Consider the following 25,579-nt stretch of genomic DNA (forward strand, 5'->3'; position numbering starts at 1 on the left):
GGGATAATATTCTTTAATGAAATCTTAATTGATATGTATCATATACCAGTTGGAAATTAAATTACATCAATAGATTGACTTTTAGACAATTAGAAATGTGCTCACATGCCTTTGTTTTTGTGATTTTTATTTCTTATTTTAAATTCTGTGTTTATTTCAGGCTCCCGAGAGTTTATGAAAGTCTCCCACTCTACATGGAAACAGAGGTAACATTTATTTCTTGGTGGTGCATTCCAAGCATACTCGCTATTCGAAAGCCCTCTTACACTCATTTCTGAGCTCATTTATTTATTTAAGAGCTGCACAATCCCAGCTTTGTCCCTGTGGTGGAAAGAGATTCTACCACATTCAGACAGCAATGACTGGTTTAGAAATGGTTTGTCTTGGTCCAAGCCAAATGTCTCTTCTGCAGCTTTCATTATGTCTAAATGATGCTCTTATCCTTAAACAGAACACACTTTCTCAGTCCCCCAGGAAGCACTTGATTTATTCTCCAGCCCCAGGGACAGGAGGAAGCGGAGGCTAAAGGGTAATCACACAGCCAGGTGAGCCTCCATTGAGCTGTAGCCTGGGAGAAAATGGTTTTAAATGCTGAAAGGGTTTGGTGTGATGCCAACCTATTCTCTAAGGAACTTGCTCAGCCTGCCCTGGAAATTGGATAGACAGGAAAGAAAGGATTCAGAATACTTCCAAAGGGGAACACCTGAGGCAGCTGTCATCATCCTGGCCACAGAAGATGGTCACCAGGAACAATGCCTGTAGTGACCTGGAAAAGAGAGACCTAGGAGAGTGTGAGTGTTCACAGCCCTGGCTCTTGGGGTTGTAGAGCCTGGGGCTTTGGCATCCACTAAGGATTGGTTACCCCATTTACTGTCTATATTTGTTCCTATCTGCATAAGGAACAAGTATAGACAATAAGTGGGGTAACAGTACCAGGTGTTTGAAGGAAGACAGATGTCTAGGTTAAGTTACCACTAGAAGAGTTGATCTTGGCATTCTGGGTTCTGAGTTTCCTCCCCTGCCATCAAGGATGTGAAGCTGAGTGGAATAAGGGACACAATCCCTGAGTTGAGGATCTCAAAAGGCAATTCCAGGCACAGCTGTGAAATAAGAGTCTAAAGGACTGCTCTTAAAACTTCATTCATTCACTGAGACCTACTGTGCACCAAACAGGGTGTCAGGTTCCTGGGATGCAGTGAGAATAAGCATGCACATTTATTGGGTATGTAGGGGGACAGGCTGTGTTGCAAGTCTAATAATAATTAAGTATTCTGTCTTGGTCTGTGTTGTGTTGCCATTAAAAATACCTGTGGCTGGGTACTTAAAAAGAAAGGAGGTTTATTGGGTTCACAGTTCTGGAGGTCTAAGAGAATGGCACCAATGTCCTGGTGAGGGTCACTTGGCTATATTACAACGTGGCAGAAAAGGCAAACAGTCACTTGTAGAAGGGCATGTGTATGAGCAAGGGAGCAAGAGACCAGGGAGGGACAGGCTCAGTCTTTTCATAAAAACCTGTTCTCACGGGAACTAATCCATTTCTACCTAACCTGACTCACTCTTATGAGACAACATTAATCCATTTGTGAGGGTAGAGTCAAATGACCTAATAACCTCCCATTAACCTCTTAAAGGTCCCACCTCACACTACCACACTGGGGACCATGCTTCCAGCACATGAACATTTGGGGGACTCCCATCTGAACTATAGCCAATGCTAAATTCACTTCTTATTGTAAGACATGCTGTTGTAATTTCTCCCCTAAAATGAAAATTTTTATAATTCAAAGATAGCCCTTTCTATAATACGTCAAAGTAAATAGTAGCAATTCAAGAAACATGCCCAGGCTCAGAGTAACTGGATTCAGCTTGTGAGATTCCTTGAAAGAGTTCTACACAAGGCCAGGGCCAACCCCATCCCCTGAAGAGTGCCTGGCCAGCTGGAAATACCTGCAGCTCCCTCAGCTCCAGCTTCACTTCCCAATTTGCTCCACTTTAATCTCTACCTTTTATGTAATGTCTAGTTGAGACCACAGGGTCACCTTAGCCTCTGTGGATGAAACAGAGTAGGGTTCCTGGGGGAATTAGAAATTTCTTGTGACAATGATCTGGAAAAAGGCAGTCCCAAGCAAAGATGGACAGCAGACACTGCATGTTAGGCTGGATCCTGCTCTCTGAGGTCTACTCCTTAAAGCAAGTGCACTAGAGCCAGGGGTAGAGTGGCTACCCCATGCATGAAGAACTTCCATTTCAGACTTTTCAACATTATTTTAAAATAATATCATACATTCAATCCCAGAGAAAATTAACAAGAGGGAAAGATGTCCATTGCTTAAACTTAAAGTTGTGTCCCACTCCCACATCACACACCCATGGTGCTTTAGGAATTAATATACTTTTATAAATGTCATAATTATTCTGTGACAGGCACAATTATATTATATCATATTCTGTGCAGGCATGATAGATAAGTCAATTTGTTAAACTGTGAACATTCAAAATATATCAATATTTTTGAAACTGCTTTTTGGCATTCCTTTATTTTTTTAATACATTGGATAATTAAAGAAAAAGAATTACAGCCATCACATTTTTTCACCTCAGAGAGTGCCTACCTGGCCTGACTGTCTGGGCCTCCAGGTAGAGGGGGGCATACTTCTCAAAACATACTGCCCAGGCCACTGCATCCCTACCACCTGGAGGTCACTCAAAATGTAGAATCTCTATCCCACCTCAGAATCTGACTCTGACTTTTAACAAGAGCCTCTAGCAATTTCTAAGCACCTTGAGAGTTTGAGATGTATCATTGTCGAGAATATAAGGAAGAGATAAGCCATCTGTTAGTTAGGCATAATAACAGCATCCTATTCTCTGTCTCTATTTGGCCCTGTTTGGCACCATCTTTAACACAGTTGTACTTAAGTGCTGTGTTTGCTTTGTTTGTTTGTTTTTGCTGTGTTTGGAAGTAAAGAGTGAGAACTCTAAGCAGTACACAAAGACTCCCTGAAGAATAATTCATGCAGAATCATGCTCTAGGATTCCCTAACTCCACTTGAAGGCCAACCAAGCTTCACTCTCTGAGTATGTCCTTGAAGTAAAAAGAGGCAGATATGGGAGAAGCTGCTGTAAAACTGATGGGCCATTTCCATGAGAGCAGTTTGTTTTCAATCCAAGCCTATTTCTATGCTGAAATTGTCACCAAGGAGTAGGTGAGACTAGAATTGATTCCATTCATTCACCAGTTTGTTATTGAGCACCTGGTACAAGGTCTGGCAAACTATACCTGAGGACCAAACCCAATCCACTGCTTGATTTTATATAGCTCTTCAGATTTGATATATGAATTTTTGCAATCATTTTTTTTAGGGAACATGAAATTTTAACCCCAATTAATCATAATGGTATTCTCCCTGCACAAAAAGAAATATACTGAATTTAAAAATTGTACTTAGTGGGCTGGGGATATAGCTCAGTTGGTAGAGTGCTTGCCTTGCATGCACAAAGCCCTGGGTTTGAACCCCAGCACCACACACACACAAAAAAAATTGTACTCAGAGCTTCTGGGTGTAGAAATCCAAAATGGCACGGTAAGAGAAGTCAACCTTCATTCTTCTATCAGCCAAAATAATCCAGAGAGGTTTTAGGGGCCCATTAAAGAATCTGCAGTAATACAACAGAACACAAAATGGAGAATAGCTGTATAAAAGGGTTACTAATTAAATTAGCAGAGACACTAGGAGACAGCTAGGAAAAAATAATGGTGGAGGCTATTGGTATCAACCACATGGTAAGAACCACTGTCGCTCCCAGTGGCCTCTTTTGTGGAGTACACTCACATCTCTTGCCCCTGAGGTCACCATACTATTCAAAAAGGGAAATGTAGCTCCATAGCCTTTCTCTTCCCAAGAAATGGTCATTGTTGAACTGCTTTGGGGAAGGAATCACTCCTCACAATTTCCAACCTGGAAGTGTGTCCAACCCACAAATGCCTGCACCCAGATTTTATGGCTACACTGGGTCTGCTCACAGTTTGGACACAGGAGTCATCATATAGGAAGGTGGTTTACACTTTGGGCCTGGAGAAAGCTCTCACTATGCATTATCATGCTCCAGGCTCTAGCTCAGCTGCCATAAAGAGCTAGACCCCCACCCTGATACTAGAGGCATTTGCTATACCCACTGATGAACTCCCCAAGATTTAACAAGATAAGGGACAGAAATACTGTAAAATAAGGAGATTTCAGATTTCAGATGTAGCTGAGTGGTAGACAGCTTACCTAGCTTGTGTGAGGCCCTGGGTTCATTAAAAAAAAAATTAGAGAACTTTAATGACCCACTTTCAACAATAAACAGTTCATCAAGACAAAAAAAAAAATCAATAAGAAGCTTTAGACATGAACTGCCTTTTGGACAAAATGGACCTTACAAATAAATCCAGAATCCATCCAATAATAGCAACCGTGTAAAGTACACATTCTCTCGAATAGTTCATATGTTAGGCCACAAAATAAGTCTTAACAAACTTAAGAAGATTAAATCATATCAAGTATCTTTTCAAGCCACAATAGTATAACAATAATTTTGGAAAATTCACAAATATGTGGAAGTTAAACAACATGCTCACAAGCATTTCTTCAAAGAAGAAATTAAAGGGAAATTAAAAGTATTTCAACACAAATAAAAAATGAAAACACAGCATATCAAAACTTATGGGACACAGGAAAAGCAATTTTAAGAGGAAAATTTATAGCAATAAATGCCTACATTAAAAAAGATTCTAAATAACCTAATATCACACCTTAAAGAACTAGAAAAATAAGGAGCAAAAAAGCCTAAAGTAGGTAGAAGAAAGAAAATAATGAAGATGAGAGCAGAAATACATGAAATATAGTCCAGAAAAACAATAGAAAATATCAGTGGAAACAAGAGTAGGTTTTTTGGAAAGATAAACAAAATCAACACATCTTTAGCTACACTAAGAAGAAAGAGAAGACTCAAAATAAAAAGTAAAAAAAGATACTTTACAATCAATACCACATGATACAAAAAAGTCCTAAGAGACTACTATGATTTATACACTAACAAATTGGATAAACTAGAAGAGAGAAATTCCTAGATACAACCTGCCAAGACAAAATAATGAAGAAATAGAAAATCTGAACAGACCAATAATGAGCATGCAGATTGAAATAGTTATAAAAAAGTCACCCATCAAAGAAAAGCCCAGGGCCTGATGACTTCATTGCTGAATTCTAATAGATACTTAAGAGAAAAAACCAATCCTCCTCAAACTTTTCCAAAGAAGTCAAATAAAGGGGAAAATGACAAAAATCATTTTGTAAAGCAAACTAGACAAGGATACCAAAAGAAAAGGAAATTGCAGGCTGATATCCCTGATTCACATAGTTGCAACAATCCTCAATGAAATACTGGCAAACCAAATTCAACAGCCTATTAAAAAGTTCATTTACCATGATTAGGTGGAATTTATCATTGGCATGCAAGTATGGTTTAACATATGCAAATCAATATATGTGATACACCACAGTAAGAGAATGAAAGTCAAAAACTATCTGATTATATCAACAGATGATGAAAAGATATTCAACAAAATTCAATGTCTTATGATTAAAAAGAAAACCTCTCAACAATTTAGATATAAAGGAAATGTAGCTCAGCCCATAAAGGCCATATATGACAAGCCCAGAGCTAAGATCATATTCAACTGTGAAAATTTGAATGTTTTCCCTCTAAGATCAGGGACATGACAAGGATGTCCAGTCTCACCACTTCTTTTCACCATAGCACTAGGAATCCTAGCCTGACAAATTAGGCAAGAGAAAAAAATTAAAGATATCTAAATTTAAAATGAAGCTGAATTATCTCTGATCTTATATTTAGAAATTACTGAAGACTCCATAAAAGCAAAACAAAACAAAAAAACAACTGTTTGAATTAGTAAATGAATTAAGTTGGAGGGCACAAAATCAACTTGCAAAAATCAGTAGCATTTCTATGAAATTAGGAGCCATGTACAGAGGCATACACCTGTAATCCCAGCTATTCAGGAGACTGAAGCAGGAGGATTGCAAGTTCAAGATTAGCCATGGAAACAACAAGACCTTGTCTCTCAAAATAGAAAACTAATTTTAAAAAGGTCTGGGGATATAACTCAGTGGTAGAGTGCCCCTAGGTTCAATCTTCAGTTCTCCACACCAATTGTACTAATTTATGACTAGCATATTTTTAATTATGAAAATGTGTTTTCTAAGTGAAATTTACAGAGACAGTAAGTAGAATGGTAGTTGCTATAACAGTTATGGTTTAATGGAAAAGTCTGTGGGGTGTTGAAAGGTTCTAGATAGTGGTGTTGAGGATCATAAAGTAAGGTGAATATACTTGATGCCCCTGAACAATACACTTAAAATGCCTACAATTGTAGGTTTCATGTGCATACACAACCATAATAATAACAACAAAAAAGCATTATGGACATTAAATCAGTGGCACGGATCAGAAGTAGAGGTAAGGCTCAGGAACGGGCACCATTCACACTGTTAGTACATTCGTAAACTTATATACCCTCTTTCAAAGACAGAGCCTCAGATAGAGGTTCTAGAGAGTGATCTCTCAGCATTTTAAGAAAATATCACAGCACATGTTCAGGAAAATGGCAAATGATCTGGGGCCAAAGTGATGGAAGAGCCACACTGTTCTGGGGAAATCAATGAGGGGCCGCAGAAGCCATGGCCCAGAGCAGTCAGGTATGAGCAACTTCAAGGAGGTACATTCTTCCATGCTGGGAGAGAATATATCAAGCTGGTGTGGTTGGGGTGGTGCCTTGTTCCATATGCACTAATGGGCCCTTTGCCACATGGCATAAGACGTGGAGGCCAGCTTGCACAGGCCCATGGAAGTAACACATGGGATGGACAGTGCGGGCCTGAGCGCTACAGTTTAGAACTTGAATGCCCCTTAAAAGCACATGTGTTAAAGGTTTGGTCCCTAGAGTAGCACTACTGCAGAATGGTGGAAGCTTTAGGTGGTGGGGTCTAGGGGGAGACCCTTAGGTCATCTGAGGTGTGCCTCAAAGGGGATTGTGGGACCCCAGTCTCTTTCTCTTTCTCTTTGCCCCTTGGCTTGTGATGTAAGTAGTTATGCTCCCACTATGATGGGCTGCCTTACCATCAGCCCAAAATAAAGCACGAATTATGGACTAGAACCTATTAAACTGTGAGCCAAAATCAATCTTTCTTCTTTATATGGCAATTATCTCAGGTGTTTTGTTATAGTGATGGAAAGCTAACACACTGAGGAGGGTGAACTGTTGGCACATATCAAGGCATGAAGACTGTATACCATACCCTCAATCCATTCTTTGTCTTAAAATAAACTTTAAGCTACTCCACTTCTTTGACACCAATCATTCTGCCCCACCACACCTTGAAGGACAGCAGCCCATTAGCTACAGGACCAACATGCTGGATTGACATTGTTTATATGCTTGCCTATCTCCCTTACAGACTGAGTCTGTTGCAGTAGTCAAGGCTGCTTTTTCCTGAGATGGAGGGACAAAAGCATACGAGGATGCTGTAGAAGGTGCAAACCCAGTGTTCAGAGGATATCATTTCTTTCTTCTATGACATTCAAACCCTGAGGCTCTTAGCCAGTCATTTCCAAGGGCAAGCTCCAAAGACATCATGATGATGGCCAAGAGCTAGGACTGGCCCATCTCAGGGCTCAGCTCAGCAGACCTGGTACTACCAGGGGCAAAGGGGCTCCTTGGAGCTGGGTGCGCAGTAACTTAGCTGCTGCATTACTTGGTAGCAACACAAATTAGTTAGAGTAGGCTTCTCTCAGCTGCTGCCAGAGTCCAACAGGAAACCCAGCATAGGAGAGACCCAGGAAGAGCCTCCTAAAAATCCCCAGAAGAGAACCCAGGTGAATATTTACCTTAGAAGCTGGCTCTAGTGCTCCTCTCAGAGCTGAGAAAGAGTCATATTTGACTTCAGAAATGGTTGGGGGGAACTGAACCAAAGACAAGTGCCAGTAAGCCAGTAAGTGGCTGAGCAATGGGCCAGGGAGGTGACCCTGATCAGGGAAGAGGCAAAAACCAGAGAAGAGCTACAATACTCAAGTTTCTAGTTGCATTGAGGGAATCAAATTTCTTCTCTGGGTTCCTAAGGACTCAGATGTGGGGTGTGTGTATGTGTGTTTGTGTGAGGTGGGGGGGGGGGAGAAAGAGAAAGAAAGAATATGAATATGAATGAGAATATGGGAGAAGTTTCATTTCTCTGCATGGATGCAAGAACCCAGAGGCCAGAGGCTGAGGGCACATCATCTCCCTGCCCTCCCCATAATTACCAGAAATTGTAGGTTTAACCCAGATGCCTCTTAGAAAGTTCAGGAAGCAAGGTGGTTGGCCCCGGCATTGGTGGGTTTAAACACCAAGCCAGATTATTCAGTGTAAAGAAGAGCTGAGGGGGGCTGGGGATGTGGCTCAAGTGGTAGCGTGCTTGCCTGGCATGCGTGCGACCCGGGTTCCATCCTCAGCACCACATACAAACAAAGATGTTGTATCTGCCGATAACTAAAAAAAAAAATAAATATTAAAAAATTCTCTCTCTCTCTCTTAAAAAAAAAAAAAAAGAGCTGAGGGCCACTAATGAAAGAAGGAAGGCCAAACCTTTGGTGAGGCCCCCACATGGGGGTAGGTGGGTGGAGTACAGAGGAGCTCAGGGAAGCAGAGAGCCCATGGCTTCTCTCTGGAAGCAGAGAGCCCATGGCTCCACATGGGAGGGCTGGTTTGGGGCCAAGAAAGGCCAGAGCTCTGACCCTTGCCCTTAGTCCCCATACACAGTAATAGTGACCAATATGTTCCGAACATGTGCTCTGTACTGGGCGCTGCTGGATGCAGCACTGGTGCCATCCCGCTGAATCATCTAAAGCGATTGCTTTTGAAGATCAGGATCCCTGAGCGTGGTCTGGAAACCCCGCACAGCGCCTAGGATGCCCAGTAAACTGCAGAGGCTGAGGTCACAGTCCTGGTGCTGTCCCAGCCCTCCACAACCTGTCTCAGGGTGGGTGCTCCGAACAGAAAAAGGCCTGCAGGCTTCTGGGGTGGGAGACTAAGGTGGGGCTCTGCAGGGATTGAGGCATAAGGCGCGCAGGGATCCAGCCCAGTCCAGATGCGGTATCTGACCACCCTCAGCATTTTGCAGATCACTCAAGCTGGGATCAATTCTGTTTTTCTGGTCATTTTGTAAAGCTTGGGTCTAGTATCTGTTTTTTTTGTGGCTTTTTCTTTTCAGTTGCTATTTTAAATTTTCATCATATCTTTTGGAAGTAAGAAAAATCCTTGGTTTCATACGTCTGGAGATCTAGTATTGTTTCCTGCTAATTCTGCAGGTAGGCGTGGATTTTCCACAAACAAAAGTCACAGATGTTCACCCAGTTAGGAATTGCCATGGATTCCAGTATCAGCCCTCTCCAGACCCTGCAGGTCCCAAACACTTAATAAAACAAAACAGGCCAGAGATCAAGTATCAGAGTGAAAGAGGAAAGCAAAGTGAACTGGAGGAATCATTCCTAGTCTCCACCCCAATGATTTAGGTTTTCAGGTGAGCCCAGGATCTGTCTTTTTAATTTGGGGGGATGCTTCTGCTGCAGCAAGACTTGGGAGGCTGTGGCCTGAATGACCCATAAACTGGAAAATTGGCTCCTGTATCCCAGGTGGCTTTACTTTAAAGAATAAAGTAAGCAGATGGTTAGGCCCACAGAAAGGTGGAAAGAACCCTTCCAAGGACCCAGCAGCCCTGAGTTTCATACCCTCACTGCACAGTGTTAACCAGTCATTAATCCCTATGACCTCAGTTTTCTTATCTCTGACATAAGAAAATTGAACAACCTAATCTCTTATTGTTTCCTATTATGAATTTATCTGATTCTGTGAGACCTGAATTTCTTATTCTTCAGTGAGGGTAATGATATTTTGAAAGGGCTTGGGATCAGTCCCCAGAGAAAAGAGTTGTGAAATTTTTAGCATCTCCTCCTGATTTCATGAATTTGACAAGACCTTTCATCTAGTTCTCTCATCTTTCTTCCCCTCTGCTATTCAAGGGATCTCTGACCTAGAGGCAGTTCCCTCTCTGCTCAGCTCTCAGAAATCTCTCCTCTGACTGTTCTTACTGACTGTCCCTAGAAACTTGGAATCATAGGTTTCAAACCTGGCAGGGTATTAGGGTCACTTGGGAAACTTTTATAAAATCCTGGTGCCCCAAACAATTGAATCAAATTCTTGTTGGGGGAGGAGGCTTAGGCATCTGTGGATTATTGTTGTTATTGTTAGTTAGTTAGTTATTTGTTTGACTCTAGACAGGAACTGGCTAAGTTGCCTGGCTGGTCTTGTACTTGTGATCTGCCTGCCTCAGCCTCCCAGAGAGCTGGGATTAGGGCAGGGAATGGTGGTTGGCACAAGAAACTTGGAGCTACTGAGCAGGGAAATCTCAGAGCTGGGTTTCCAGGTTCCTCTTCACCCAAGTAAAGGCAGCAAGTCTGAAGGATTGAGTTTTCTGCATTCACAGGTCTTTTTTGCTGTGGCCTACTGCCAACGGTTTAGATACATCAGATCAATTTTTTACAGGACCAAGCATCAAAATTACTGAAGTGAAAGGAAAAGCCAAGCCAAGTGGCACCACCATATACTTACTAGTTGACCTAAGTGAAGTCTTATTAGACTTCTGATTTGCAACGTGAGGCTGGCATTTCTCTTCTACCATATAGTGTGGTTAGGTGGATCTAATGAGATAACATATGTGAATTTGTTCTGTAAAATATAAAATTCTATGCAAATTGAATGGACTTAAGTACTTTATATGTAAAAAGAATTTCCATATTTAAAAAATGATATCAATTATTTACAAATTAATCTATAGATTAAAAGTAACACCAAACCCAATTAAAATCCCAGAAGCTTTTTTATAGAAATTAACAAGATGATTCTATAATTTACATGAAGACTCAAAGGACCTAGAATAGCAGAATAGTTCTAAAAAGGCTGTAAAAACTTGAAATATATTTCCTGATTGCAAAGCAAGAGTGCTCAAGATAGTGTGGTATCAGTGCAAAGATAAGATATGGTTCAGTAAAATAGAATAGTAGATCTAAAAATCAGTTCATATACATATGACCAATCGATTTTTGACAAAGTTGCTAAGGCAATTCAATGGCAAAAGAATTTTTTCAACAAATGGAACAAAGACATAAATAAAAGAGCTGTAACTATAGAACTACTAGAAGAAAACAGAACAATCTTAGGGTAAGACCTTGGGTTAAGAAATAACTTATTAAGTGGCATACAAAGTGCAAAAAGTAATAAATTAGATTTTACCAAAATTAAAAACTTCTGTTCTTCCCAAATAGTGCTAAAATATCAAAATGTAAGCCATGGACTGTGAGAAAGTATTTACAAAACACATATCTGACAAAGGAATTTTATTTGTATTATATAATGAATGCTTACAATTCAATATAAAAACTCAACTTTTAAAAACTGAGCAAAAGACTAAAAATATACTTTACCAACAAAGAAATATGTACAGCAAATGCATACGTGAAAAGATGTTCACCATCGTTAGTCACATACCATTGCACATCTACTGGAATAGCTAAGATTAAAGTGACTGACAAGTAATGGAATCTGAATTTCCTGTGCGTTGATGGTCAGAATGAAAAATGCTATGGTCAACTGGAAAAAGTTGGGCTCATTTCTTAGAAAATTCGATGGGCACTTCCCATATGCCCCAGGAATTCCACTTCTACCACATGTCCATAATGATTTACTTGCAAACTTTCTTAGTTCTGTTCATAACAGCCCCAAACTAGACACAAATTCTAATCAAGTAGTGAAAAGATAAATAATGGAATATGATTTAGAAAAAGGAATGAACTGGAGGTTTATGCTTCAGTGTGGATGAATTGCCAAATTGTTATACTAATATAGTGAAAAGCCAGACACCAAGGCTCTCTACTATTTGATTTCATGTATATGAAATTCCACAAAAGGCAAACTGCACTGATAGAAAGTAAATCAGAAGTTACAAAGGGTTAGGGGGCAGGGTAAGAAGAGGGAATTAAACGCAGAGGGTCCTAAGGGAACTTTTTTTTTTTTAAAGAGAGAGAGAGAGAGAATTTTTAATTTTTTTTTTTTTCGTTTTTGGCGAACATAACATCTTTGTTTGTATGTGGTGCTGAGGATCGAACCCGGGTTGCACGCATGCCAGGTAAGCTCGCTACCGCTTGAGCCACATCCCCAGCCCAGGGAACTTTTTTTGATGATGGAAATATTCTATATCATAACTATGGTGATGGTATACAGTTATATACACTTGTTAAAACTGAGTTTTTTTTTTATCAAACATGATGAGTTTTATTTTATGACATTATTTCAAAACAGCTGACAGAAGATATTGACAATTTCTGCCTGCAAGACACTGTGATGGGAATAGCAAGAGGAATCAGTCCTGGCTTCTGTCCACAGTGATCACAATAAAAACATACCAAAACAATGGCAATCAAGCATTGAAAGTGCTACAACAGAGATCTGGGCTCAGGATAGAGAGGTTAATTCTAACCAGTGGTGGGAGAGCCAAGTAGATGGTCCTTGAGCCAAATCTTGAAAGATAGGTAATGATTTGCCAGGTAATTAAGGTGAGAGAAGCAATTCTAGGCAACAAAAGAAAACCTTCCATGCTGGAAATAATCCATTAGATTCCAGGAAACACAAGTGGTAGGTTGAAACCCAGTATACCTGGAAGAATATATCTGAAGATAAAAGTGTGCATGGTGGTACACGTAGGCACATGTGTTGTGGAGGGTTGCATAATGCATGCCCAGGTGTACAGCCCGCAGTGCAGGCAGCTAAACTAGAGGTTGCTTGAGTGAATTTCCTAAGGTATCAAATAAAACACAGACACACAATTTACCTTTAAATTCAAGCCCTGGGACAGCTCCTCTGCCCTCGGCCTCAAGCTCCTCAAATGGGAGAGCAGGGAATATCACAGAGGCTGGCGAGAGAGCGCTAGGTTGTTTTGGAGTGGTCTTTTATTGTGGGGACTCTGGTTCTTAAAAATTTCCATCCATAAAAGGTCAAGAGGGGCAGGGTTATAAGGACAGGTAAGGTAATAACTCGATCCCTGGGGATGTAGGAAGGCACGCCCATGCATGAAGACACATTTGGCTGCATTTTTACTACTCTCAAGATGGGGGCTACCATCTACAGCCACTTAAAAGTAGCCACATCATTGGGGATGACTGATAGTGCCTCAAACCCATCAGGAGAGGAAAACGCTGGTTACATGACTTGGTGGCTCCCACACAGGTGCTCACAATTTATCCCACAAAGAAAATCTACTGAATAGTTTTAAGCTATAACAAACATACCCAGCTTTGTGCCTCGTACATATTACTCTGAAAGCAGAGAGAAAGACAGATTGGAGGGTGGTGGCAGCTAGTTTGAAAGCCAAGAGACCAACTAAAAGAAGACTGCACTCATTCAGGTAAGCCATGATTTTGTTCTTGAGTAGAGGGATGTAGAAGGATGTAGAGGGGAGGTTTATGAGAGCTATTAAGGTAGCAGAACTGGGCAGCATCCTTGAGGATGCTGCAAGGGAGAATGATGAAGAGTCAAAGATGACTGCATGGATTCTGGTTTGGGTGACTGGATGGCTGATGGTCTTCTTTTTTTAAGAATTAATTATAATAGTGTTGTTAATGTTAATATTCTTTTTTAATTCTTATTTTTAGGTGTAGATGAACACAACACAATGCCTTTATTTTTATGTGGTGCTGAGGATCGAACCTGGGTCCCGCCCGTGCTAGGCGAGTGCTCTATCACTGAGCCACAATCCCTGCCTTGGTGGTCTTCTTAATCAAGCTTGGGAATGCAAAGGAAGAATGAGTTTGGGAGAGAATGATAGCTTCAGTCAGAGAAATGTTGAGTTTTATGTGATGGAATATTCTAGTAAAATGTTTAAAAGGAAATTGAATACTCACCAGTAAGATTCAGAAGAGAGTAGATGTATGGTTCACAGTAATCCACTTCCTGGTAGCATCAAAGCCAAGTGATGAATGAGATTTCCCAGGGCATTTACACAAGGTGGCAGGGAAGGCACATATTTATGAAAGGGATAGGCAGCAGTACGAGGTCTTGAAAGAAGCTGAGAAAAGGTGTTAAACAATGTGGAATTGAAGCAGGAGAGTGTAGTGTAGTGTAGTTATCAGAGAAGACAAGGAACAAGAAAGATTTTAGAGAAAGATATAATCAACACTGTCAAATGCCACATCAAAGTAAAACATGATGAAATAAGAAAGAATCCACTGAAATTGCAAAATGTGAGATGGCTGTTGTTATGTGCCAAAGTAGTTGCTATGGTAGCAGAGATTGATTACAGAGGGCCAAGGAATGAGTGAGATGGAGGGAAATGGAGAAAATGGGCAGGTAGTTTGGCAGTAAAGTGGAAGAGAAAGAGAGGTAGTGAATAGGGAGGAAGAATATAAAATCAAAGTATTTGTTTTTGAAAACTGATGAGACTACATGTTTTATAGGCTATTGAGAAAAGCCAATAAAATAAAAATTGTTGAAACTGTACACAAGTGGCCCAATGTATGAAAGCCCTAGTCATGGAGATGACAGAAAAGGTAGAATTAAGAAGAGGACGCCTTTTCCTTTGGGAATGGAGGAAGGAAATAGGGGAAAGTACATATCTAGGTGATTCTGAAGGTATGAGAACAGAAAACTGAGAGAGTTCATGACTGAAGACTAAATGTCTTAATGGGTTTGAGAAAAGAAGGGAGAGTAGGAAGAGCCATTGCAAGGTATTGGAAAGGGAGCTAATTAATCTGTGATTGACAAAGGTATTGAGGGTTGGACTTCACATATTTGCAGTGTCATGTGTCTAGAATGCATGTGTGATTTCTCTGCATTAGGATTGAGTTGCATAAGTGTGGCAGCCAGGAGAACAGGTCACTGGATTCATCTGAGATTTGGATGTAATAGGAGAATGTGGTAGAAATGCAAGTTGGTGAGGACCCTTTCAAATTTATTAACAGAGCAGAGAAAGTGAGGAACCACAAGCACAAGCCAGATGGAGAAAAAACAGAACCAAGGTGGTAGTATTAATGGGATAAAAACAGAGCTCAGAGGTTGAGGGGGCCCCTCCATGAGTTTGATGCGAAAATTCATTGAATAGCAGGATGATAGAAGGTTATGGTCAAGAGTAGGGTACTCAAGGATGATAGGACTTCAAAGAGAAGACAGATCTGGGTGACACCAAGATCCAAACTCTGGTGATGTGAATGGGAGACCTAAATGAAGAGGAGGGAATGTCAAGGTGCCTGTACCAAAATGTTACTTGCATCTTTTCATGAGTGTTAAAGCCCCCAGGATGATGTGGGTAGTAAGCAAGTCTTCAGGGAATGGGGAAGAGAAAGGGTGGACAAGACAGATGTCACCCATATGGTATGTATGGTGAGCATGGCCTGGACTTCAAAGAAGTTTGTACATAACAGGAGAAGAGTAACGGGCTGAAAGGAGCAGCAAGGAGAGAGGATGCTGCTGGCAGCTGAGGTTTCTGTGATATTTGGAAGGGTATCACAGAACCCTAAGGAAGTGGGTGCTCATTGTTTCTGCTTAATTAAGTGTGGGGGATCTTAGATCCACATGAATCTTGGTGAGAAGTTTTGCTAATACCCTGGAGAAGGAAAAACAGGAGACTATTCAGGGACAGAGCCTGGAAAAGATTCCTTCCCAGGAGGTTTCAGCGTCATTTCCTAGGACGTTTACCACCTGATAGAATTAGCAGTGGCTGATGGTTACTTGAAGGAGAAAGATTTTATTTTCAGACTTTCTTCAAAGGTCAAAGATTGTGCCCAAAGCTTTCTTGATAGGTATTTGTTTAACAGAATTGAACTAAAGAGTTGAGCACATCTGTTACATGGGTAACAGAACTTCAGAGCAGGAGGGAGCTATGGTGTAGGGGGCCACTACTTGCATGCAGTTTCGTGATCTCCATTCTCCAGCCCCAGCTCACTGCCCTGGGGTCGGGGCAGGTGGCCTTCAACAATCCCTGTCTATTGTACTTCCCCAGTCTTGTCTGGCTCTTCCATTCCTCCCTGCACATGTGTTCATCTCTTCTTGGAAGGAATCATCCCCACTGCTGTCTGGATAACTCCTACTTATTTTTCAAGTCTCAGGCATAGCCAAACTTGTCTCCTTGTGAAGCTCTTTCTGGCTCTCCTGGGCATACTGAGGGGACCCTTCTGCTGCATTCCTATGCTCTCTCGTACTTTCCTTAAAGTAATGATCTTACCATAGTAGAATTGCCTTCCTTTCTCTTCACTGGACTACAAACACTTTGAAGTTAAGGGCAGGACCAGGACTTTTCACATTATATAGGTAGCTCCTAAAACAGTAGTGGGAACAACTACTAGTTGAATGAATGAATGAGCAAATAAGAGAATGAGTAGTGGAGAGACACTTTGAACTCAAACAGCCTGGGACTCATTTTTATTATATGATGTAGTGTTTTATGAGTTAGTAGAAATTTTCAAGTCATTACCTGCAAAAACACCATAACTTTAAAAATGTTGATAAGCTGGCCATAATTGGCAGGATACATGGTATCCATCATGTTACTTCTATGATCCCCAGAGTCTGGTGATGGGGAGAGAGTAACTAGAAGGAGAAATTGCAGGCTCTTCCTTGACATAATGGGCTCATTTCTCACCTTCCTTCCCTGGATGCCCTAGTGTTCCTCCACCTCTGTTAAACTTTTCTTCTGACACATTCTGTGAATGGTCTCTCAGATTCTAACCTTCCCATTATTTCCATCTCTACTACTCAAATTTGAATTTGAATTGTGTCCAAATTTTCCAGTTGGCTTTCCAGACTCATGTCTCCTGCTACACTATATAGCTAATGACAGCCTTCCTCTCCTCAAGAACTTGCCATGGATCCCTAGTGCCTTTTGCTTCAAATCTAAACAATTTATCTCTGAGTTCAAGGCTTTCTAGCAATGAGTTTCCCATTAGCTACTGAGTCTTCCCTCACTGCTCACTGTCTTTTGCTGGATTGTTCTATTTCCTGTCTGACTTCTGTCCTTGCTAATCCTCCTAATTAGAATATTTTTTTCCATTCCTCTTGAGCAGTTGACATCTGACCCTTCTAAGTTTAGCTTGAGACTAGTCCTCCCCATTCAACCATTGACTGTTCCCCCTGTCTGTCATGATATTTGTTTTTCCTCTTTGCTTCCTCTCCATACTTTTGAATACAGTTTGGACTTAATTTCTAGCACTTCATTATAGCTTTCCACAGCATTTTTCCAGAACTATTTTATTTCTTCAGTTCAGCTTGAAGCTCCTGCAGTACCAGGAATAAATAGCCTGACTCTGGGGTGTGATTCCCCAAACACCTGGGTACTGCTGGACTTTGTTCCAGGAGAGACTTTATGTATATCTTACTAGTTTAAAGACTGACCACGGCCCCCAAAGATACCAGGCCTTAACCCTATAATGTTACCATATAAATGTTACCATAGTTAAAAAAAGGATCCTTGTAGATATGATAAAGTTGAGGCTCTTGAGTTGGAGAGACTAGCCTGGATTGTATGGGCCCCAAATGCCATTATATGCATCCTCATAGGAGAGAGAGGGAGATTTAATACAAAGAGGAGAAGACCATAGGACCACAGAGGCAGACGCTGGAGGGATGGAGCCACAAGCCAAGGCATGCCAGCTGCATTCCACCTAACACATGATTCTTAGTTTTAGTCTCAGAGAGAACTCAGCCCTGCCACCTTCTTGATTTCAGGCCAGAAAAACTGATTTCACACTCCGGCCTGCAGAATCCTCAGAAAAAAAGATCTGTGTTGGTTAAAGTCACCAAGTGCTTTGCTCCAGAAGCTGAGGAAACTAAAACAATTGTTGTATCTGTATTTATTGATTAAATTAAAAATTGTGGGTTGATTTTGGACTCCCTTAAAGAGGTTTTGGAAGAGATCCTCTTTCATCTGGATTTCTCCAAGGCATTTGCAGTAGTGCCTCCATTTACCTCAGGGCTGCTGTGAGGACCCAAGGAGCTTTCTCGACACATAATCATGGGAACAGAAGACTACATTTGCTGCTTGGCTTAATCCTCATAACAATTTGGGGGGTAAGTACTATTAGTTACCCTTCCTCACACACAAACAAGGAAATCAAGGCTCAGAGAGAAAGAAGTGCTTGTCCAGGGTTATACAGAACTCCTTTATGGAATGGGACTTTGAAAGCTTGTTTGTGGACTGGGGATGTAGCTCAGTGGCAGAGCTCTTGCCTAGCACATTTGAGGCACTGGGTTTGATCCTTAGCACCACATAAAAATAAACAAATAAAATAAAGGTATGCTGTCTATCTACAACTACAATTTTTTTTAAAAAAAAGATCTCTCTTTTGTCATGTGTCTCTAGATTCATCTTTTTTTTTTTTTAAAATCTCAGGGTCATTTTCATTGTCTCAGTCAGTGATCAAATGAGTAGGGTTTGCAGCCAGATAAATCCTAGGCTCAAAATCCAGTTCTGCCACTTGATAGCCACTGTCCTTAGAAAGTTCTGAACTTCTTTAAAAAGAAAAACTTGATATTGAACTTGGTAAAAACTTCTTTATCAAGTTCAATATCTAAAATATTGGATCAGTGATGGTAATGGTATAAATAATTGTGTGGTTCTATAAATGATAAGATCATATATAGAGAGTTATTTGCACAGTGCCTGGCACATTGTAACATATTATCATATCTTTTTTGGGGGGGTTATCAGGAATTGAACTCAGGGGTGCTTGATCACTGAGCCATATCCCCAGCCCTATTTTGTATTTTATTTAGAGACAGAGTCTCACTGAGTTGTTTAGCACCTTGCCTTTGCTGAGGCTAGCTTTGAACTCACAACCCTCCTGCCTCAGCCTCCCGAGCTGCTGGGATCCCAGGCATGTGCCCCATGCCTGGCCATCTCAGCATATCTTAGCCATGACTTTTTTTTTCTTTTTTCTTTTTTTTTTTCTAAGAGAGAGATAGAGAATTTTAATATTTATTTTTTAGTTTTCAGAGGACACGACTTCTTTGTTTGTATGTGGTGCTGAGGATCCAACCCGGGCCGCACTCATGCCAGGCGAGCGCGCTACTGCTTGAGCCACATCCCCAGCCCCTTAGCCATGACTTTTATTGCTGTTTTTTTAAAAAATAAATTTAGAAATTATCCTAAATTCTCAATATATTCAAATCATGGGAACTGAATACCAAATTATTAGTCTACAAATAAATTATTAGTCTACAATAAGGTTGCCAATGAGCTGGGGTTGTGGCTCAGCGGTAGAGCACTCACCTAGCACGTGTGAGGCCCTGGGTTTGATCCTCAGCACCACATGTAAATAAAATAAACATAATGTGTTTTTACAACTAAAAAATAAATACTAAAAAAATAAGGCTGCCAATCAGGCCAGATACCATGTTATCCTTCCTTTCTCCTCCCTGTGGATAGGGACAGGGATTAACAGAAATTCTTACGCTCCACCCCACATTTTAAAAAATATATTCTGATATGGGTATTACTCCTTTTTTTTTTCAATGTCATTTTACCTTCTTTTCACAGTATGTCACATTTCCAAGTTACTTTACATTGAGCTATGGCTCCTTAATTTAAAATTTCAATAAAAAAAGATTAACTCTTCTCTGACCTTTGAGTCCAAGATCCTGGACACTGAATTACTTTGGGAACTCTAATCTCTCTTTCTGTCCATGGATGACAGTATTTGTCCTCAAAGGAAAGAAAAATAAGTTTTTATTTGAGAATCAGATGATGTATCATAGAGTTGCAAAGAATTCCCTGCTAGAAAACTCAGTAACAGAAGGCCAAGTGCATTAGTTAGAGATGCTATTGATGCAAAGGGAATGGAACCAAGTGTCCTCAGCTGCCCTTAGATTATCCTTCCTGAGATATTCATCTGGGAGTAGGTCTTACATTCCTGACATTTGCAAAAGGAGCCTGCGGGACTTTTGCCTTAAATGTAGGACCAGCTGGTAGCTCTCTCCTACAGTCATCCCTGAAATATTGTGAAATTCCTTTGTTTCCAGGAGCCTATGAAGGGGACCTCAGAGATATGAGTGGGTAATTACAGAACACTCTTAAATCAAACTCATTTCAGGCCCCAGAATTGGCCAAACATATTTGTTTTTGCCCTTCTTTCTCAGCCTTCCTTATACTTTCTTTTTGTGTGCACATTTGTTAGTTTACATAGAAGACTCTAAAACTGATAATGAAGTTTAAATACCTTTGGGGAAAACTGGATATTTGTTGTAACTGCTTTTAAGATTAAATTAAAATCCTGAAAGGCAAGAAGTGTATCATAGTAATATCAAGAAAGAGCAAATCTCAAACATGTTATTTTAGAAAAGAAACTTCACATATGATTTTAGGTTTATAGCCTCCCTCAAACAAAACTTCATATCTTAGCCTCTTATTCTGAAGATTATGATTATGTTGCTTTAGGTTGTTCACTTTATCCTATGTAAGAAAATACAGTGTGTAACATTTGAGTATCGTATTTGTTCAAACTCAATGTGCCCTCTTGTCCAGTTCTTCTTATTATTTGTGGTAGTCAGCTTTCTGTCACTGTAACAAAATACCTGAGATAATCAAATGAAAAAGAGGAAAGGTTGTATTGTCTCACAGTTTTGAGACCAGTTGGTCCTGTTGCTTTGGGCCTGTGGTGGCACACAGCATTATAATTGCAAGCATGTAGTTTCAGAGCAAGCTGCTCACCTTGTGGCATCTGGGAAGCAAAAAGAGAGAGGAAGGGGCCAAAGTCCTACTGTTCCCTTCAAGGACATACCCACAGTGACCTAAAACCTTCTGTTATCACCTCTTACAGGTTCTACCACCTGCCAATAAAACCAAATTGGAGATGAAGCTTTTAACACATAGGCCTTGGAGTCCAAATCTATACTATAGTATTGTGGATGACTAAAATATATTCTTTATTAATAGGATTTGGCTGTTTTACAACTCTTGGATTTCTACTATAAGCTTTATTGACAATGAAGAAACTTCTAAGGCATTAAGTATAACTCAAAGAAATACCATACCATAATGAAGGTTAGGCTGTTTAGCCACATTTGAAACTATTTTTCCCTCCTCTTAGAAGAAAACATAGGGGAAAGGCTTCTAGACCTTAGACTGAATAACATCAAACAGAAGCAAAAATAGACAAGTGGGATTACATCAAGCTTAAAAGTTTCTGCATAGCAAAAGAAATCTTTAGCAAAATTAAAAAGCAACCTGTGGAATGAGAGAAGATATTTCTTGATGATATATCTGAAAAAAAAAGTCATCCACAAATTATGTAAGTAACTTCTATAATTCAATGGCAAAACAATCTGATTTAGGCAAAGGACCTGCCTGAATAGACATTTCTCCTGAAAAAAACATTAATATTTGGCAGGTAAATGGAAAGGTGCTCGATCCTACTGATAATCAGGGAAATGCAAATCAAAACCACAGTGAGATATCACCTTGAGTATATTAGGATGGCTATTAATCAGTTTTTTTAAATGACAAGTGTTCATGAGGATGTTAAAAAAAGGAACATTTGAATACTGTCGGTGGGAATATAAATTGGTGCAGCCAATTTATGCATGAATCAACATGAATTTTCCTCAAAAAAAAAGAACTACCATTTGGTTTAGCAATCCTATTTCTGGGTATATATCCAGAGAAAATAAAATCAGTATGTGAAAGAGACATCTGCATTTCTGTATTTATTGCAGCACTGTTCACAATAGCCAGGATGTGCAGTCAGCCCAAGTGTCCATGGACTGATGATTAAGAAAATGTAGTATATACACACTATGGAATATAACTCAACCTTGAAAAAGAAGGAAATCCTGCCTTTTGAGACATCATGGATGGTCTTTCAGGAAATTATGCTAAGTGAAATAAGTTAAGCACAAAAAAATAAATACTGCATATTCTCACTTATGTGAAGAATTTTAAATAGTCAAACATAGAAGAAGTGGGTAGCAAATTGGCTTCCAGGGGCTGGGGAGAGGGAGAAATGGGGAGGTGTTTATCCAAGGGTATAGAGTTTTAGTTATTCAAAATAAATAAGATCTAGAGAGTTATTGAAGAGGATATGGCCTACAATTAGCAATTCTGGATTGCATATTTAAAAATTTGCTTAAAGAGTAGATCTTGTATTAAGTACTCTTATCACAGTGGATAAAACAGGAGGGGCAGGAGGAAACCTCTGGAGGTGATGAATAAGTCTATGTCATTGACTGTGATGATGGCTTGATGGTTTCATGGATACTTATCACCAAACATATTAAACTGTACATAGTAAATATCTTAGCTTTTTATCATACATGTCAGTTATACCTCAATAAAGGTTAAAATGTATTTATTCCCAAACATAATTTTCTTTAGTTTTGACCAAATTTCTTTCTGTAGCTGAGGTAGGAAATGATATCCAACTGAGTTATTAACTCTTTCATTTGAGTCCATGTAATGATTCTCCCAACATCCTGTCCTCATGATCCCTCATTCTCTAACAACTCGGTATCCCCATATGGCACAGTGACACTTAGACTTCCCTAACCTAGAAGAGCTTCCCTTCCCCTCTCCCATTCATAGGTCCCTCTACTTTAACTGCTTTCAGTCTCTCCCTCTCCACTGCATTCCTCTGCCCAGCCTGGAAGCAGTGGTGTGCTCAAGAGCATAGCAACTGGCAGGGTGTGAGGGGAGGTGGCTGATGGTAGCATTTGCCAATTTCTGAGTCATTCACAGAATTTCATTTCCAGCACATGGCTGACTAAAACCTTCCTCGCTTCTGCCTTTACTTGAGCTTCTCTCCTCTTCTTTTGTAAAATATCTTCAAGAGCCATTTATAACCATTGCTTATATTTTCTAACCTTCTAATAAGATTGCACAACTTAGCCATGTACAATCTTATTCTGACCTCTTTAAAATCACTAGTTACTTTATTATTGTTGTTGCTGTTACAAAAAGAATCCATGTAAAATCTAAAAGTGAAAACTTCCATGGATGAAAGTGAACAAGCATGTAAGAGAGATATCATTGATGAGCTTTGAATGGCAAAACTATATTCCGTTCCTCCTTTTCTGTAACCTTTCTGCATTGTTGGTCACTAGTCACCTCCCCCTTTTGCCTGGAGCTCCCCCTTCTTTGGCTTCCACAGTGTTTCACTCTCTTGTCCTCCTGTCTCTTTGATCACACTTTTCTCCCTCATCCCCTCCTCTCCCATTTCTTCCTCCTCCACTCTCACAATGTCCCAAGAGCTCTATCTTCAGACTCCTTTTTTTGTCTTTCCTCTTTTCCATAGACCTTGATGTTGGTCAGTTACAAAACTTTCTACATGAGCGCTATCCTCTGAGCTCCAGTTAATTTCTTAGTTGTTTTCAGGTCCTTTCTTCCCAGCAGTATGAATAATTCATGCTGTGATTTATATTTATTTCCCAAAATGATTGCGTTGGAAACTTGGTCCTCAATGCACCAGTACTGAGAGATGGTGGTGGGTTCCTGATGAAAGAATGTTTAGCCTTTCTCTCTCTTGATCCTGTGATAACTTCCACAATATTAGGATTCAGCAAGAAGGCCCTCACCAGAGGCAGTCCCTCCATCTTGGATTTCCTAGCTTCCAAAACCATGAGCCAAATAAATTTCTATTCATTATAAATTACCCAGTCTCAGATGTGAATGCATAGCAGCACACCAAGACTAAAACAGTTCCGAGTATACTCCAGCAACTTCACCTTTATCTTCTCTGGCATCTGTATTTTTCCTGTGTCTGCTGGAAGGGCTGCCATCCTTCCAGTAAGGGAGGCCAATAGCCAATAGTGTCATGGGTATGGGTTCCTCTGTGCTCTTCACACATACATTCTGCTTCTTCCCTCACCCCAGCCTTTTCACCCCTACAATTTAGAACATCATTAGCTATTGTCATACTCAAACCTCTACAATTGCTCAGAATCCATCTCCAATGGAAGATTACCAGTCACACCTTCCTGCTCAGAAACCTGAAGTTCACCCTTAGCCTAGCAGGCAAAGCTCTCAGCGACCTGACCCCTTATTATCTTCTGGTATTTCTTATCAATGCCAGCAGTAACCTGCCCCCCGGACTTTGGCCCATGTAGTTCCCTCAGAGACACATCATCTCCAGTTTTTACATATCCAAATCTGTTCTTCTGCAAGGTTAAGTTCAAATTCCACCTATCCCATGAACTCTTTTCTGAGCTATAAATAACTGCATCTCTGAACTCAGAATACTTTGTAACATACCACTTTCTGCCTTGTGTCATAGTAATCCATGGAAAAAAAGAGGGAAATGAACATTTATGGAGTCCTTCATTGCATTAGAACATTTCATTAGCTTCTTCAGTGTATATATAACTCTGAATGGTCAATGATAGTACTCCTTGTTACAGAAGAGGAAATAGTGGCCCAGAGTGGCACTGTGAAATTGAATTCTAATGTTGGCCTGCCTGACCTCTTACCATGCATTAAGTCCCCTCAGATGGTAACCTCGTTGGGAATAAGGAACCGTTTTTCATCTCAGTATGCCTCAAAACTCCTACTGCAGGGTTTGGCACACAATTGGCACTCAGTACTCCTCAGGAGGACTGCATGAAGGATGGATTGATGGACGGGTCTGCCCATTGTTGTTTCCCAGCTGTGCCCAGGATGGCAGCTGTGCATTTCAGAGTTACACATGCTATAAATATCTCACCATCCATTCACATTTCCTTGTTTTTTTTTCCTGCTCTTTGTGTCCTACTTCTGTGTCTCTCTCTCTTAGACTGGCAAACTTTGGGGGAGGCAGAGACTGAATCTGTCATACTCTTTTGTTCAGATACTGGGCCTAACAATCAACACATGATTTCTGGTGATGAAAACAAGTTGTTTTCCAGGGTGATTTGGTGCTGCGGCTAGGCCAATTCTTATACTTCCTCTACCTCATTTTAATAGCTGAAAACTGCATGTAGGGTCCACTGTAACATCGTGTTATGAAAAGAGTTCGTTCTGGAGACTGCATATGTCAGTTGATTCTACTCCCTCCAGCCCTCCCACAGCTAGTTGTCTTGTGCCCTTGTTCTGCAACAAGCATGGGGCTTCCCTGAGAGCCACGCATGGTCCTGAGCCCCTCCTAACAAAGCTTTCCTATCCTTGGTCTCTGCTGGATCCACTTAATCTGATAAACTAACTGCAACTGAACAACTGTTCATGGATTTACTGTGCTCATTCTTTACTCCTTCCAGTTGAACAGAAGCTTTATGAAATAATTTAATTGAAAAAAAAAAGAAATTATAATGGTGAGAACTCAGGCACCCTATCATGAAAGATTTAAAGAGAAGGTGGCCCAAGCCAGTGGCCTGTATACTGGCCCCATCTGCACACATACACCCAATGCTCTCCACTTGTTGGCAGTCAGAAGTGCCAGGCTCTTGGTGCAGATCCCGTTAACCACCTTGCAATATGACTCT

General features: G+C 40.4%; 1 protein-coding gene across 5 annotated transcripts in view; it reads left to right on the top strand.

Moving 5' to 3' along the window:
* Nucleotides 1-21,821, top strand: part of Cdk8 (cyclin dependent kinase 8) — a 171,870-nt gene extending 150,049 nt beyond the window's left edge. For 2 of the 5 annotated variants that reach the window (XR_009227183.1, XR_009227178.1), the window contains 2 exons: nt 161-206; nt 12,452-21,821. The gene's annotated coding sequence lies outside the window, so the exon portion shown is untranslated. Of the gene's footprint in view, nt 1-160 lie in introns of all 5 variants that reach the window. The other 3 variants (XR_009227182.1, XR_009227177.1, XR_009227181.1) reach the window with 2 other exon arrangements.
* The last annotated feature ends 3,758 nt before the right edge of the window (nt 21,822-25,579 follow it).

Source organism: Marmota monax, unplaced genomic scaffold (genome assembly GCF_021218885.2).
Source record: "Marmota monax isolate L192 unplaced genomic scaffold, Marmota_monax_Labrador192_F-V1.1 WCK01_AAM20220418_F8-fsc00043, whole genome shotgun sequence".
Taxonomy (NCBI): Eukaryota; Metazoa; Chordata; class Mammalia; order Rodentia; family Sciuridae; genus Marmota; species Marmota monax.